The sequence below is a fragment of the Erythrolamprus reginae genome, chromosome 8, assembly GCF_031021105.1.
Source record: "Erythrolamprus reginae isolate rEryReg1 chromosome 8, rEryReg1.hap1, whole genome shotgun sequence".
NCBI classification, from domain to species: Eukaryota; Metazoa; Chordata; class Lepidosauria; order Squamata; family Dipsadidae; genus Erythrolamprus; species Erythrolamprus reginae.
Genome location: NC_091957.1, coordinates 6,467,447 through 6,482,352, shown reverse-complemented (window position 1 = coordinate 6,482,352; position 14,906 = coordinate 6,467,447). Strand labels below are relative to the sequence as shown.

Here is a 14,906-nt window from a genome sequence, read left to right as displayed (position 1 = left end):
GGAAAGAAGAAGGAAGGAAGGAAGGAAAGAAGGAAAGAAGGAAAGAAGGAAAGAAGGAAAGGAAAGGAAAGAAGGAAAGAAGGAAAGAAAGAAAGATAGAAAGAATGAAGGAACGAAGGAAGGAACGAAGGAAAAGAGAGAAAGGAAGGAAGGAAAAGAGAAGAGAGAAGTAAGAAAAAAGAAGGAAGGAAAAGAGAGAAGGAAGAAGGAAGGAAAAGTGAAGGAAGGAAGGAAGGAATGAAGGCAGAAAGAAAGAAAGAAAGAAAGAAGGAAGGAAGGAACAAAGGAAAAGAGAGAAAGGAAGGAAGGAAAAGAGAAGAGAGAAGAAAGAAAAAAGAAGGAAGGAAAAGAGAAGGAAGAAGGAAGGAAAAGTGAAGGAAGGAAAGAAGGAAAGAAGGAAGGAACGAAGGAACAAAGGAAAAGAGAGAAAGGAAGGAAGGAAAAGAGAAGAGAGAAGAAAGAAAAAAGAAGGAAGGAAAAGAGAGAAGGAAGAAGGAGGGAAAAGGGAAGGAAGGAAGGCAGGCAGGCAGGCAGGCAGAAAGAAAGAAAGAAAGGAATTAAGAAAGAAAGAAAGAAAGAGGGTGGAAGGGAAGGGGGGAAGGAAGGAAAAAGAAGAAAGAAGGAAAGAAAGGAGGGAAGGAAGGAATGGAAGGAAGGAAGGAAGGAAGGAAGGAAGGAAGGAAGGAAGGAAGGAAAGGCCTGTGGTCCAACACTCCAGGTCTAATGGGAAATAGGAGCTAAAGAATTCCCCTTGCAAACTTCAGATGCTATGGGACTTGTGAAAGAATCAGCGCAACCCCCAAATTCCTCCCCACTGCAAAGACTCAATTCCCCTCATACTTGACACTGTAGATGAATGAGAAAAAGATCCAGGAAGGATGCAATTTCCTTCTCAAAAACGGACACCCCAAAAGCCCAGCCTTTTAAAAAAAATATTATTTTCAAAGAGCAAACTAGAGACTGTCCCCTTGTCTGCTAGAAAGACACCCCAAGAATATTCTGCAATGTCCCTCCATCCTCTCCCCAGGCTCTTAAGTCCGGGCAAAAAAAAATTTAAAAAAAACTTTTACAAAGTTACAATCAGCCAATTCATTGTTTCCTTTCAAGTACTGTATCTCTTCTCTACCAGAAAGTAGAGAAAAACAAAACAAAAAATAAAACAAAAACTCCTCCTCAAGGGCTGATAATTTCCCGTGCATCAAAAAAAAAATACATATTATCTCTTTTTTTATTTATTATTTTTCCCTTTTACCCCATCTCACTAGTTTCTATTTTGCAATTCACCCAATTGTTTTGGCGCGGATGAGCGCTTTCAAGGCGACCTGTCAAGGACACCCAAATAAAATCCCATGGCTACGTGGCTCACAGATGTGAGAAGGAGACATCGATGTCTCCGGGGAGTCGTGGGAGGGAGAAAAATTGAGAAGAAAGAGGCTCCAATAATTCTGAGCACGGGGAAAAGTCCAGGGCACTGTGACATTAAGAAGCTTCAACTTCTTCAGGGATGCCGTCTCTCGGGAAATGTAGGCCTAGTTCCATGATAGCAAACCCTATGGCGTATCTGAGCGCACGTGACGCGCTGCCCTATGTCAGCTCCAGTGCACATGTGGGAAGAGCCTTCTCTGTGGTGGCCCCGGCCCTCTGGAATTAACTCCTCCCGGAGATTCGAACTGCCCCCACCCTCCTTTCGCAAGATGTTGAAGACCCATTTATGTCGCCAGGCATAATCCCCCCCCCCTTCTGACATTGAGTGTGGTGTGATTGTGTAGTATTGATTGTTTTTAGTAATAATGGGTTTTAACTTGTTCTTTTTAATATTAGATTTGTATTATATTGCATTGTTATTGTGAGCCGCCCCGAGTCTTTGGAGAGCAGTGGCATACAAATCTAATATTATTATTATTATTATTATTATTATTATTATTATTATTATTATTATTATATTAATTATATTATTATAATAATTATTGTTGTTGTTGTTGTTGTTGTTTTATTATTGTTACTATTGTTGTTGTTGTTGTTGTTGTTATTATTATCACGCTGGCCCGCTGATTTTTGACCTTCCAGAGGGCGGAGGAGGCTGTTTTCACACTCCCCAGGCTTCAGGAAAGCCTCTGGAGCCTATGGATGGCAAAAAACGAACACAATGGGCCTACCAGAAGTTTGGAAGCCTGGGGGAGACAAAAAACAGCCCAATGGGCCTACCGGAAATTCATTTTTGAATTTCCAGTAGGCCCATTGGGCTGTTTTCCACCCTCCCCAGCCTTCTGGAAGAAGTCTGGAGGGCAAAAAACGGCTCAAAAATGGCAAAAAAACGTTTCCAAACTTTTGTTTGGGCCTGTTTTTTTGCCATCCACAGCCTCCGGAGGCTTTCCTGAACCCTGGAGATGGTGGAAAATGGCCAATGCGCCTGCCAAAAGTCCCGAAGTTTTACTGAGGTCTGCGCGCATGTGTAAGGGGACAGCGCGGAGGGAGTTGTGAACACATGTGCGAGGAGGAGAGCATTGCATTATGGGTGTGGGCACATACATGCATGCTATTCCTCCCTGTGTGCCCTTTTGGCACCTGAGCAAAAAAAAGATTTGCCACCACTGGCCTAGTTTAATGAAAAGGAGGACCAGGAAGGACATGGCAGCAGTCTACCAATATTTGAGGAGCTGCCACAAAGAAAGAAGGGGAATAGGGGTCAACCTATTCTCCAAAGGACCTGAAAACAAAACAAGAGGCAACGGGTGGAAACTAATGGTGGAGAGGAGCAACCTAGAATTAAGGAGAAATTTCCTGATAGTTAGAACCATTGATCAGTAGAACGGCTTCCCTCCAGAAGTTGTGATGAGTGCTCCATCATGGAGGGCTTTTTAAGAAGAGACTGGACAGACATTGGTCTGAAATGGTATGGGACCATGATGGCGAATCCATGGCACATGTGCCATGCAGAGTCATATTACAAACTCAGATCCGGCAGCTGATTTCCGGGCTTTCTGGGCGCATTTGGAATCAGGAAACAGGGCGTTCCCAGCCTCTGGAGGCCTGGGGAGGTCAAAAACGGCCTCACCCACCCACCCATGGGCCCTCCGGAGGCAGAAAATGGCCTATTTTCCAACTTTCAGTTTAACTGGAAGTTCTACCTTTTTGCTCTCCCCAGGCTTAAGGGCCTTTTTAAGAGCCTGGGGTGGGAGAAAACAAGCCCCTCCCAGAGGTCCTCTGGAGGCCAGAAATGGCCTGTTTCTCGACTTGAAATGGGCCATTTCTGGCCTCCAGAGGATGTTTGCCCTCCCCAGGCTCCTAAGAAAGGCTCTGGAGCTTGGAGAGAGGAAAAAACGACCCTTCTGGTTAAACCGGGAGTTGGCAAATGGGCCATTTTCTGCCTTTGGAGGGTCTCCTGGGAGGGGAGGCCAGTTTTTGACTTTCCCAGGCTCTGAAGCCTGGTGAAAGCAAAAAACAGGTATGCCATCTTGTGCCGGAAGCCTGCAAGCACAAGGGGGCACATGGAATTATGGGTGTGGGTACAGGCAAGGGTCCCCCTGCACTCCCCCCCTCTTTTGGCACACAAATCAAAACAGTTACATCATCACTGGTATCTGGGTCTCCTGCTTCAGCAGGGTGGTTGAACTGGAAGACCTCCAAAGCCCCCCCCCCTCCAAACTCTACTTATTCTGGAAACGATTTTGGTAACCATAAAAACAGAAGCAGAAAAAGTTGTCGTTGCGAAGTCGCGCACAAAAGAGCATCTCTACTGCCAATCAGAGCAGCCTTCAGCCACTTCAGCTAGAACTAGCCAAGATCCTAGTTTCAAACTTCTGAAAACTTCCTTCTAAATCTATTTGCCAAGTACAGTAGTACCTCTAGATACGAGCTGCTCCACATGCGAGTATTTCAAGATACGAGCCAGGAGGGGAGAGACATTTCTGTTCTACTCCCGAGCTGAAATTCGGGATACGAGCCAAGCGTCCACTAGGTGGCGCAAGAATCCTTGCTTTTGGTTATCTCGGAGGGGAAAAACAAAGTCTAAAGCCATTTGTTCCAGATACGAGTTCGCTCGAGATACAAGCTCCCTTCTGGAACGAATTATGCTCGTATCTAGGGGTACTACTGTATATACCCATCTATGACTTAAAAATTGAATAAATTTAATTAAATTAAACTTGCTATTTTTGAGCCGTAAAGGAGTCAGATTTATGTTGTTTGAACTCAACCATTAACCACTAAATCACAACTTCCGACGCAAAAGATGGGCCATCGTAACCCGGTTTAACTCACCCATGATTAAGCCATGATTCTCAGAAAAACAGATGGAATATATCTCCGGAGCTAGGAATCCAAGTGATCAAATTCCACAAAAGACCAGTTTCCTGTTTTGGAATTTCGAACATTATTCAATGGCTAGGACTGTATTCTTGCATTTTTCCCTCTCCAAATCCAAGGACGATAATTCAGAGTCAATTAGCAGATGTTTCCATCTCTGGCATTCGAAAGGCCCTCCTGTTCCCTATTAGCATGATCAATTGTTGTAGGCCCAAGTAACACTATTTATCTCACTTCCCTAGTTTGCTGTTGACAAGTTTGCCACTACCCCCAAGCTCAACACCAACAGATATTTTATCTCCTGAAATATTTATCTGGAAACCAACTCAAATTCTACTTTAGATTCACCGGTTTTCCTTTCTATTTGGAGTTGGCTCAACCTATCAAATTCTGGAAGTTGTATCAGCACAAGAATTCCACCTAAGGAGAAGATAAGTAAAAATAACCAACATTTCATACTACATATAATAACGGCGGCCAGGATTATATATGCTCAGTGTTGGAAGATGGATAAAGTCCCTTCAAACCCAATGATCAGAAGAAAAATATTAGAATGTGCGGAAATGTGTAAATTGACTAGGGAACTACAGGACAAAGAAAAAGCAGAATTTTATAATGGGAAACCTGGAATAAAGGGTTGGAATGTAAAAAACAAATCGAAACAATCAGCAATAAACATAAAATAAACGATGACAGGTAGATTGACATAAATAAAATATGGATGATGAGGAAAAGAGCAATAGGTTAAAATTAAGAAATATGTAATTATGGGTAAGTTAATGGAATAGTGATATAGGATTATAGAAAATATAGCGATATGTAACACTGGAAAAAGATTTCAATCATCAGCAAAGGTAACATGTCTGTTTTATGGAGTTTGATGCGCTGATTCCAAAAATATTCTTAGTTTTGCTCTATCCCATAAAGTTTCTGACATAACATTTTTGTTATTACGTTATTTCTACATTTTCAATGCATATGGTAATTACTGTTTTCTTAATGTCACCAGTATATTTCCTTATAAGGACGCTGCTCAGTGGAAACTATATATGCTACAGAAAAACTAGATGCATTTTTGAAATCAGAACCAAAAAATACTATGTTCAGTTCTGGAGACCTCACCTACAAAAAGATATGGATAAAATTGAGTGGGTCCAAAGACTGGCTATAAAAATGGTGGAAGGTCTTAAGCATCAAACGTATCAGGAAAGACTTCATGAACTCCATCTGTATAGTCTGGAGGACAGAAGGGAAAGGGGGGGACACGATCAAAACATTTAAATATGTGAAAGGGTTAAATAAGGTTCAGGAGGGAAGTGTAAGGAAAGTAGGAAAGTAAACACAAGAACAAGGGGGCACAATCTGAGGTTAGTTGGGGGAAAGATCAGAAGCAACCTGAGAAAATATTATTTTACTGAAAGAGTAGTGGATACTTGGAACAAACTTCCAGCAGACGTGGTTGGTAAATTCATAGTAACTGAATTTAAACATGCCTGGGATAAACACAGATCCATCCTAAGATAAAATACAGGAAATAGTATAAGGGCAGACTAGATGGACCATGAGATCTTTTTCTGCTGTCAATCTTCTATGTTTCAATAATAATAATAATAATAATAATAATAATAATAATAATAATAATAATAATAATAATAAGAATAAGAATAAGAAGAAGAAGAAGAAGAAGAAGAAGAAGAAGAAGAAGAAGAAGAAGAAGAAGAAGAAGAAGAAGAAGAAGAAGAAGATTTCTATGCCGCCCGTTTCACAACAAAACAAATTCAAATGTGCAAGAAATTGAACATCTAAAATTCTAAGGAAAAAACATCAATGCTAAAAACATATAAAAATGTAAACAATTCCTATTCTAAAACCCCAATTCATTTTTAAAAACAATCATCCACAGCCAACCATTCAATGTTAGATGTCAAGGATTCAACGTTAGATGTCAAGGATCAGAAAGGAGACCTTGTACCCAGAGCAGAGAGGTAGCTCCATATCTTGGCACAAGGAAGCCATAAATCACTGGAAACGAACCGCAAAACTTTAGAAGCACAAACGGAAGGAAGGCAAAACTCAAGATATTTTGGTGCTCAAGGTGGAAGTTCATTTGATCTGCTGCTTTTCAGGCCAGCCCAATGATTTGACACGCAATAACTAACAAAAACGGTTAGTTTGATGGCGATGGGTCATCAAAACACACTTTCTTGCAGTTGGAAATTGCAAAATATTAAATGCTATCGGCCACTTGAGGAGCACAAGAATGAAGAGTTAAGAGCTTCCATAAGATCCTACAGTGCTTTTTCAAAAGGCCGCTTTGTTTTTCCTTGGAAACATTTCACTTCTCATAGCCAAGAAGCTTCTGTGGTTCAGACTGAACGGCGGGGAATGGAAGGATTCAATCAGAACGGAAGAAGCTTCTGAGATGAGGAGTGAAACATCTTCAAGGCAAAACAGAAAATTGGGGTTTTTCTTGAAAAAGCACCTTTGGGAAAACCGTGATCTGGATGACTGAGAATGTCCATCAGATTTTTCACCGATTTCAATGTCTGAAGCAGCGGCAGGCAAACTTGGCTCTTCTAGGACATGTGGACTTCAACTCCCAGAATTCCTGAGCTAGTACGATTGGCTCAGGAATTCTAGGAGTTGAAGTCCAGAGGTCAAAGAAGAGCCCACTTTGCCTACCCTGGTCTGAAGGATTCCAAAAGTTTTAGCCACTGAAGTAAACAGGAATTCCTTTTCATTTTCCTCCCCGCCCGGTCCTGAGAGATTTTACTAAGGCTGCAGGCTGGGAAAGGAATATTACTTCATTGCTGCAGCAGTATCGCGCAACATCTTCCTGTCCACCATTAATCTTGCTTGCATCAAATCTTTTAAGCTATTCCGAGTAGTCACCAGCAGTTAACGAAATGTGAACTTTCCTTCATCTGGGGTTCTTTGAAGAGGGGCAAGGGAGAAAATGATTCTGAATAGCTCTCCCGTCATCTGAACGAACGAACGAACCACATTAAGAGTTTTAGAAAAGTTTTAGAAAAGGCAATTTCATCTCTTCCATTTTATTGATTGCAAACCAAAAATAACCCAATATGCAAAGTTGCAACACCTGTTTTCTATCAGAATTATCAGACGTTGGGCAAAGTGAGAGGCGCATGCGTAATTTACAAGCCACATCGAGAAGAGGTTATCAGTCCAAGAAATGTATGCCAATAAATTTACTCTATTCACATTCCTATTCCATTCCATCCTATCCCAATTAATTCTATTCTATGCTATCCCTTATTCTAGTCTAGTCTACTCTATTCTTTATCCTATCCTATCCTACTCTATCCCTTTTTCTATTCTATGCTATCCTATCCTTTCCTATTCTAGTCTGTCCCATTCTATTCCTTATTCTATTCTATCCTATTCTACCCCATTCTATCCCTTGTTCTATTCATATTCATATTTCATTCCACCCCATCCTATCCCTATTAATTCTATTCTGTTCTGTTCTATTCTATCCTATCCTACCCCATTCTATCCCTTGTTCTATTCATATTCATATTTCATTACACCCCATCCTATCCCTATTCTATTCTATTCTATTCCATTCCTAATTCCTAATCCCAATTCTACTCTACTAATCAAGGAGAGAAGCAACCTAGAACTAAGGAGAAATTTCCTGGTATGAGAACAATTAACCCGTGGAATATTTTGCCTCCAAAGGTTGTGGGTTTACCATATACTGGAGGTTTTTAAAAGGAGATTGGACAACCATTTATCAATATTGCTATAGGGTCTCCCGCTTGCTTGAACAGGGGGTTTGACTAGAGGGCCTCCAAGATCCCTTCAGCTCTGTTTTGAATTGAATGGAGTCCAGATTCGAGTCCATCTCAATGTGCCCGTGGAGAAGTAGTATTAAATCACATTTAGGAAAAGGATCTCTGATATATTCTCCCCAAACACTTAATCATTCCCTGGTGAACCACTAAAAGGCAAATTAAAAGGAAGAAAAAAGAAAAAACCTAAGGCTTCATTCAGTTCCAAGAAAATATCACAGGCGTTTTGCTAAATTTTTGATTAAACCACTTTTAAGCTTGGCTTAATTATTATTATTTTTTATTATTATTTATTAGATTTGTATGCCGCCCCTTTCCGTAGATTCGGGGCGGTTCACAACACAATAAAAACAGTTTATAACAAATCTAATAATTTACAATTTAAAATATTAAAAAACCCCATTATTAAACAGACATACACACAAGCATACCATACATAAATTGTATAGGCCCGGGGGGAAAATCTCAGTTCCCCCATGCCTGACGACAAAGGTGGGTTTTAAGGAGTTTGCGAAAGGCGAGGAGGGTAGGGGCAGTTCTAATCTCTGGGGGGAGCTGATTCCAGAGAGTCAGGGCCACCACAGAGAAGGCTCTTCGCCTGGGGCCCACCAACCGACGTTGTTTAGTTGACGGGACCCGGAGAAGGCCCACTCTGTGGGACCTAATCGGTCGCTGGGATTCGTGCGGCAGAAGGCGGTCTCTGAGATATTCTGGTCCGATGCCATCAAGGGCTTTAAAGGTCATAACCAACACTTTGAATTTGACCGGAAATTGATGGGCAACCAATGCAGACTGCGGAGTGTTGGTGTAACATGGGCATACCTGGGGAAGGCCATGACTGCTCTCGCAGCTGCATTCTGCACGATCTGAAGTTTCCAAACACTCTTCAAAGGTAGCCCTATGTAGAGAGCATTACAGTAGTCGAACCTCGAGGTGATGAGGGCATGAGTGACTGTGAGTAGTGAGTCCCAGTCCAAATAGGGCCGCAACTGGTGCACCAGGCGAACCTGGGCAAACGCCCCCCTCGCCACAGCTGAAAGATGACAGAGAGATTTCTCCCAGCCTCCGGATCAGGCCCTAGAAATTGCAGAAGTCTTTTATTTAAAGCAACCAGCAGCCAAAGACATTGTTAAGCCACAGTTTCCAAAAGGAAGCCTAGGAAATTAGAAGCGTGATAGCCCATCTCACCTCCCTTCCTCAAGTGATGCCTCTCTGCCGATGAAACAACCGCAAAATGTTAAGCAAGCAAGACTGCAGGCGAAGTGGCCTTGCAAAAAATAAAAATGGACAAAATAGCCTCTATCGTTCTTCTAAACCACTGTGGAGTTTAATACGACCTTTCTCAAGGAAGAAAATCAGTTTGCGTTTTGAACCACAGGTCCCCAAACTTGGCAATTTTAAGACTTGTGGACTTCAATTCCCAAAGTTTTAGGAATTAAAGTCCACAAGTCTCAAAGTTGCCAAATTTAAAGACCTTTTAAACTCCCGCTGGAACTTTATGAAAGAGTTGAGCCAAGGGTAGGTAGGGAGAAAGCACACCTGTCTTAAAATAGGCTTTCTCCAAAATAATTTCAAATCTCCACCCTACAATTTATTCATTTGTTGATCGAATGGATATCCCCTCCTCACGTCCATCTCATTCTGCAAAGCAACTCTGCGCGGTATATAATAAAAATAATAAATATTCCAATATTAACAACTGTAGGTATAGAACTTTTTTTAAAAAGCAGAAGCTGGAATCTAAGGGAAAGATGGAGACTACTGTAGAGACAAAACTAAAAAAATATATGGACAAGAAGCGCATTTCAGTGACATCAATGTACAAATTATTCACGGGACCCCCTTCTGCCATATGAATCTCAGCGACTGATAAGGTCCCACAGAGTTGGCCTTCTCCAGGTCCTGTCAACCAGACAATGTCATTTGGCGGGGCCTAGGGGAAGAGCCTTCTCTGTGGGAGCCCCAGCCCTCTGGAATCAGTTCCCCCCAAGAGATTCAAACTGCCCCCCACCCTCCTTGCCACCAGGCTTGGGGCCATTAGATCTAAGGCCCCCTGGCCAATAAGTGCTATGTATGGCTGAGGTCTGAATGTGTACGACTGATTTTGAAAATATTAGGGATATTAGATTAATTACTTAGTTAATTAATCGGATTTGCCACTGTATTTTATTGTTTTTTTATATGTTGTAAGCCGCCTCGAGTCTTCGGAGAGGGGCGGCATAGAAATCCAATCAATCAATCAATCAGTCAATCAGCCACTGGAGCAACCCCATTAAAAGCAACCCCATTAAGACCGCAGCAGGTCCATGTTGCCACAATTCAATGATTACACTGCCCATGAGGCCAAGAAGAGTTAGAATCCAAGGCAAGAGATTATTTACGGGACCGTCTTCTGCCTCATATGTCCCAGCGACCGGTTAGATCATCCCGTGGGTTGGCGGGATCATGGGGAAGGGCCTTCTCTGTTGCAGCTCCGGTCCTCTGGAATCAATTCCCCCCCAGAGATTGATACCTCCTCCACTCTCCTCGCCTTCCGAAAGGCTCCGAAAACACACTTCTGTGGCAGGTCTGGGGCCATTGAACGATAGATTGCATGCTGTTTATACTAGCTTTTAATTTTTCTATTCGTTTTTATTCTATGTTTTGGGGAGTATCTTAATTTTGTAACCATGTTGTTGTTGTTGTTGTTGTTGTTGTAAGCTGCCATGAGTCCACTACAAGGGTGGCCTATGAATTTGAAAATAAAATAAAATAAAATTTTAAAAAACTATAAAAAGAGGGGTTTAAGCTTTTGGATATGGAAAGCACAGTCAAAAGCACTTGAAATTGCATTTACAAAGTTGGAACAAGGGATGTTTGTTTCGACCGGGAACGCTGGAAATATGACCCAGTCCACCAGTCCAGCCCGTTAAGACTTTTCCTTGCTACCGTCACTCCCCAAAAGACAAAGTTTTGGGATTACATGGGTAAGGGAAAGGATGATCGTTGCTGAAAGCCTTTCGGGATCCAGGACTCCTATCCTCAGGATCTGCCTCAATCCTGAAAGTTGGGTCCTCAACTCTGCACCAGAGGGATTTCAACATCTGCTACCCGGTGCAGACAGGACAAAGGCTGTTTGTACCAGCAAAGCTTTGCTTCCTTCCTGGTTATGAGCAGTGGGCTGAATTCCAGAATTTCCCGATTCCCCTCCACTCGTCGAAGGAAGAATAGGAAACGTCATCAGCTCAAATCCTAGAACTTAAAAAGCAGAACCGGCAGGAAACTGCAATGGTCCAAGGAGACAAAGAAAAGGATGGGTGAGGAGCGAACACAGTCGAACGTAGAAGACCCTATGTCCCATTTCAGACAAGTCTCTTCTTAAAATCCTCCAGTGATGAAGCACCCACAACTTCTGAACGTAAGCTTCAGCAATTGCAGAGAAATTGAAAGTAATTCTTCTGCAATATTTAAGTCGGTTTTGCTTTAAAAGTAGAATGCCCATGCTTATCTCTTTGCTATGGGCACAGAATTCAAGGTGCTGCCACGAAAGAAGCAAAATGCAAGGTTTAGCCTCCACGTTAAGCTCAGTCAAATCAACCAGAGCTGGAAGGGACCTTGGAGGTCTTCTAGACCAGTGTTTCCCAACCTTGGCAACTTGAAGCTATTTGGACTTCAACTCCCAGAATTCCCCAGCCAGCATTCTCTGGCTGGGGAATTCTGGGAGTTGAAGTCCAGATAGCTTCAAGTTGCCAAGGTTGGGAAACAATGTACTAGACCAAACCCCTGCTCAAGCAGGAGACCCTATATCATTCCAGACAGGTTGTTGCCTAGTCTTTTCTTAAACACATACAGTGTTGAAGCACCTAGAACTTTTGAAGACAAGCTGTTCCATTGATTAATTGTCCTCAATTGCTAGGAATTTTCTCCTTAATTCCAGGTTTACTTACTTACTTACTTACTTACTTACTTACTTACTTACTTACTTACTTACTTACTTACTTACTTACTTACTTACTTATTGGATTTGTATGCCACCCCTCTCCGTGGACTCGGGGCGGCTAACAACAGTGACAAAACAGAATGTAAAAAATCCAATACTAAAACAGCTAAAAAACCCTTGTTATAAAACCAATCGTACATACAAACATATCATGCATAAATTGTAGAAGCCTAGGAGGAAAGATTATCTTAGTTCCCCCATGCCTGATGACAGAGGTGGGTTTTGAGGAGCTTACGAAAGGCAAGGAGGGTGGGGGCTATTCTAATCTCTGGGGGGAGTTGGTTCCAGAGGGCCGGGGCCGCCACAGAGAAGGCTCTTCCCCTGGGCCCCGCCAACCGACATTGTTTAGTTGCTTTTCTCTTTGTTTTAATTTCCATCCATTGTTTCTTATCCTGCCTTCAGGTGCTTTGGAGAATAGGTTGACCCCCTCTTCTTTGGGGCAACCCTCTTAAATATTGCAAGACTGCCCTCATGTCACCCCGAGTCCTTCATTTCTTTACACTGGCCAAACCCAGTTCCTGCAACCGTTCTTCGTATTGTTTTAGTCTCCATGTCTTTTAATCAACATATGCAGGAGTAATGCAACAAAATTACCCAACTAAAACCTGTCAACAAATACACAACTGCGTTCCCAGTTTTGCAGCTTCTCCATCAGCCCACCATGAATTCAAGTCCGACTGCTTCTCGGCAACCACCGAGCAGAAAACGGCTTCAATTCTACAGTGGCAGCTGAGACGGTATAAATAAATATCTTGCCTGAGAAGAAAGGGGGGGGGGGGGGGGCTGGAATTGTGGTTCTGAATCATGCATAAGGCTTTTTGAAAATTCATGAACGCGCTTCAGGTAGGCTGGTTGAAATCAATGTCGCTGTTCAGTCCCCCCAGAGGGGGGTGGAAGGGGGCTTTCCTGCCTCTCATCCCTGGCCAAAGTAAGAAAAAAAGAATTGGAGGTGGTTGGGAAGATGGCGGCCATGTTGTGGGTGGTGAACTTCCTCCTGCCCCACAAAATGGCTGCCGCCATGCTGCGTCCCTTTTTTCTGCAGTTTGCTCCAGCACCTTCTTGGCTCTTCCATCTGGCAACATCGGCACACACCGGGAGCCGAGGATCCAGCTGGTTTTTATTCCCAATTGTCTCTGTGATCATCAGGTGGACTCTTGGGTTTTAAAGGCAGATCTTGCCCGAAGACGGTGCCCTCAAATTGAATCTCCAGATTAAGGAGGATGAAACAGATGTTCCCAGGTCTCTACAAAGAGATTTTCCTAATAACAGAGGCAGGAAAGGGTACTGCTGCCCCATTTAACAGAAATGGAGCTGCTAAGGTAGTGAAGAACAGGCAGGCGATAAACCAATGTGCCTTAATAGAAACATAGAAACATAGAAGACTGACGGCAGAAAAAGACCTCATGATCCATCTAGTCTGCCCTTATACTATTTCCTGTATTTTATCTTAGGATGGATCTATGTTTATCCCAGGCATGTTTCAATTCAGTTACTGTGGATTTACCAACCATGTCTGCTGGAAGTTTGTTCCAAGGATCTACTACTCTTTCAGTAAAATAATATTTTCTCATGTTGCTTTTGATCTTTCCCCCAACTAACTTCAGATTGTGTCCCCTTGTTCTTGTGTTCACTTTCCTATTAAAAACACTTCCCTCCTGAACCTTATTTAACCCTTTAACATATTTAAAGGTTTTGATCATGTCCCCCCTTTTCCTTCTGTCCTCCAGACTATACAGATTGAGTGCATGAAGTCTTTCCTGATATGTTTTATGCTTAAGGCCTTCCACCATTCTTATAGCCCATCTTTGGACCCGTTCAATTTTGTCAATATCTTTTTGTAGGTGAGGTCTCCAGAATTGAACACAGTATTCCAAATGTGGTCTCACCAGCGCTCTATATAGCGGGATCACAATCTCCCTCTTCCTGCTTGTTATACCTCTAGCTATGCAGCCAAGCATTCTACTTGCTTTCCCTACCGCCTGACCGCACTGTTCACCCATTTTGAGACTGTCAGAAATCACTACCCCTAAATCCTTCTCTTCTGAAGTTTTTGCTATCACAAAACTGCTAATACAATACTCAGATTGAGGATTCCTTTTCCCCAAGTGCATTATTTTTCATTTGGAAACATTAAACTGCAGTTTCCATTGCTTTGACCATTTATCTAGTAAAGCTAAATCATTTACCATATTACAGACGCCTCCAGGAATATCAACCCTATTGCACACTTTAGAGTCATCGGCAAATAGGCAAACCTTCCCTACCAAACCTTCCCCTATGTCACTCGCAAACATATTAAAAAGAATAGGACCTATAATTAATCTATATATATAAAAGCCAAATACCATTCACTCATCACGAAATCTTCAAAATTCTAAAGTCCACAAACTTGAAACTTGGCACATATATTCCTCTTGGCAGCTAGGTGCTCAGTAAGAAAGGATTTTTTGAAATAACCATCAGATCATTAGTTATTTATCATACAGTAATTATATTAACACACTCTGATGCTAAGGAGTTAGACATTCTACTCCCCATCCCCACCTGAAAAGAACCCTATTCCAACCACCAGTTGCCTTATATTATTAATTAGATTTGTATTTATTTATTAATTAGATTTGTATGCCACCCCACTCCGAGGACATGCTCTACATACATACACACACAAACACACATACACACAGGTATACAGGTATACATACATACATACATACATACATACATACATACATACATACATACATACGGAAGAACAAAGCAACTGGATCAAATGTTAGGTCCCCAAACCTTCACCAGCCGGTCTTCCC

The 14,906-nt window shown here is 42.2% G+C and overlaps 1 protein-coding gene across 6 annotated transcripts in view; it reads right to left on the bottom strand.

Moving 5' to 3' along the window:
* EHMT1 (euchromatic histone lysine methyltransferase 1) overlaps nt 1–14,906 on the bottom strand; it is a 136,896-nt gene that overhangs the window by 95,386 nt on the left and 26,604 nt on the right. The gene's annotated exons all lie outside the window — the stretch shown is intronic.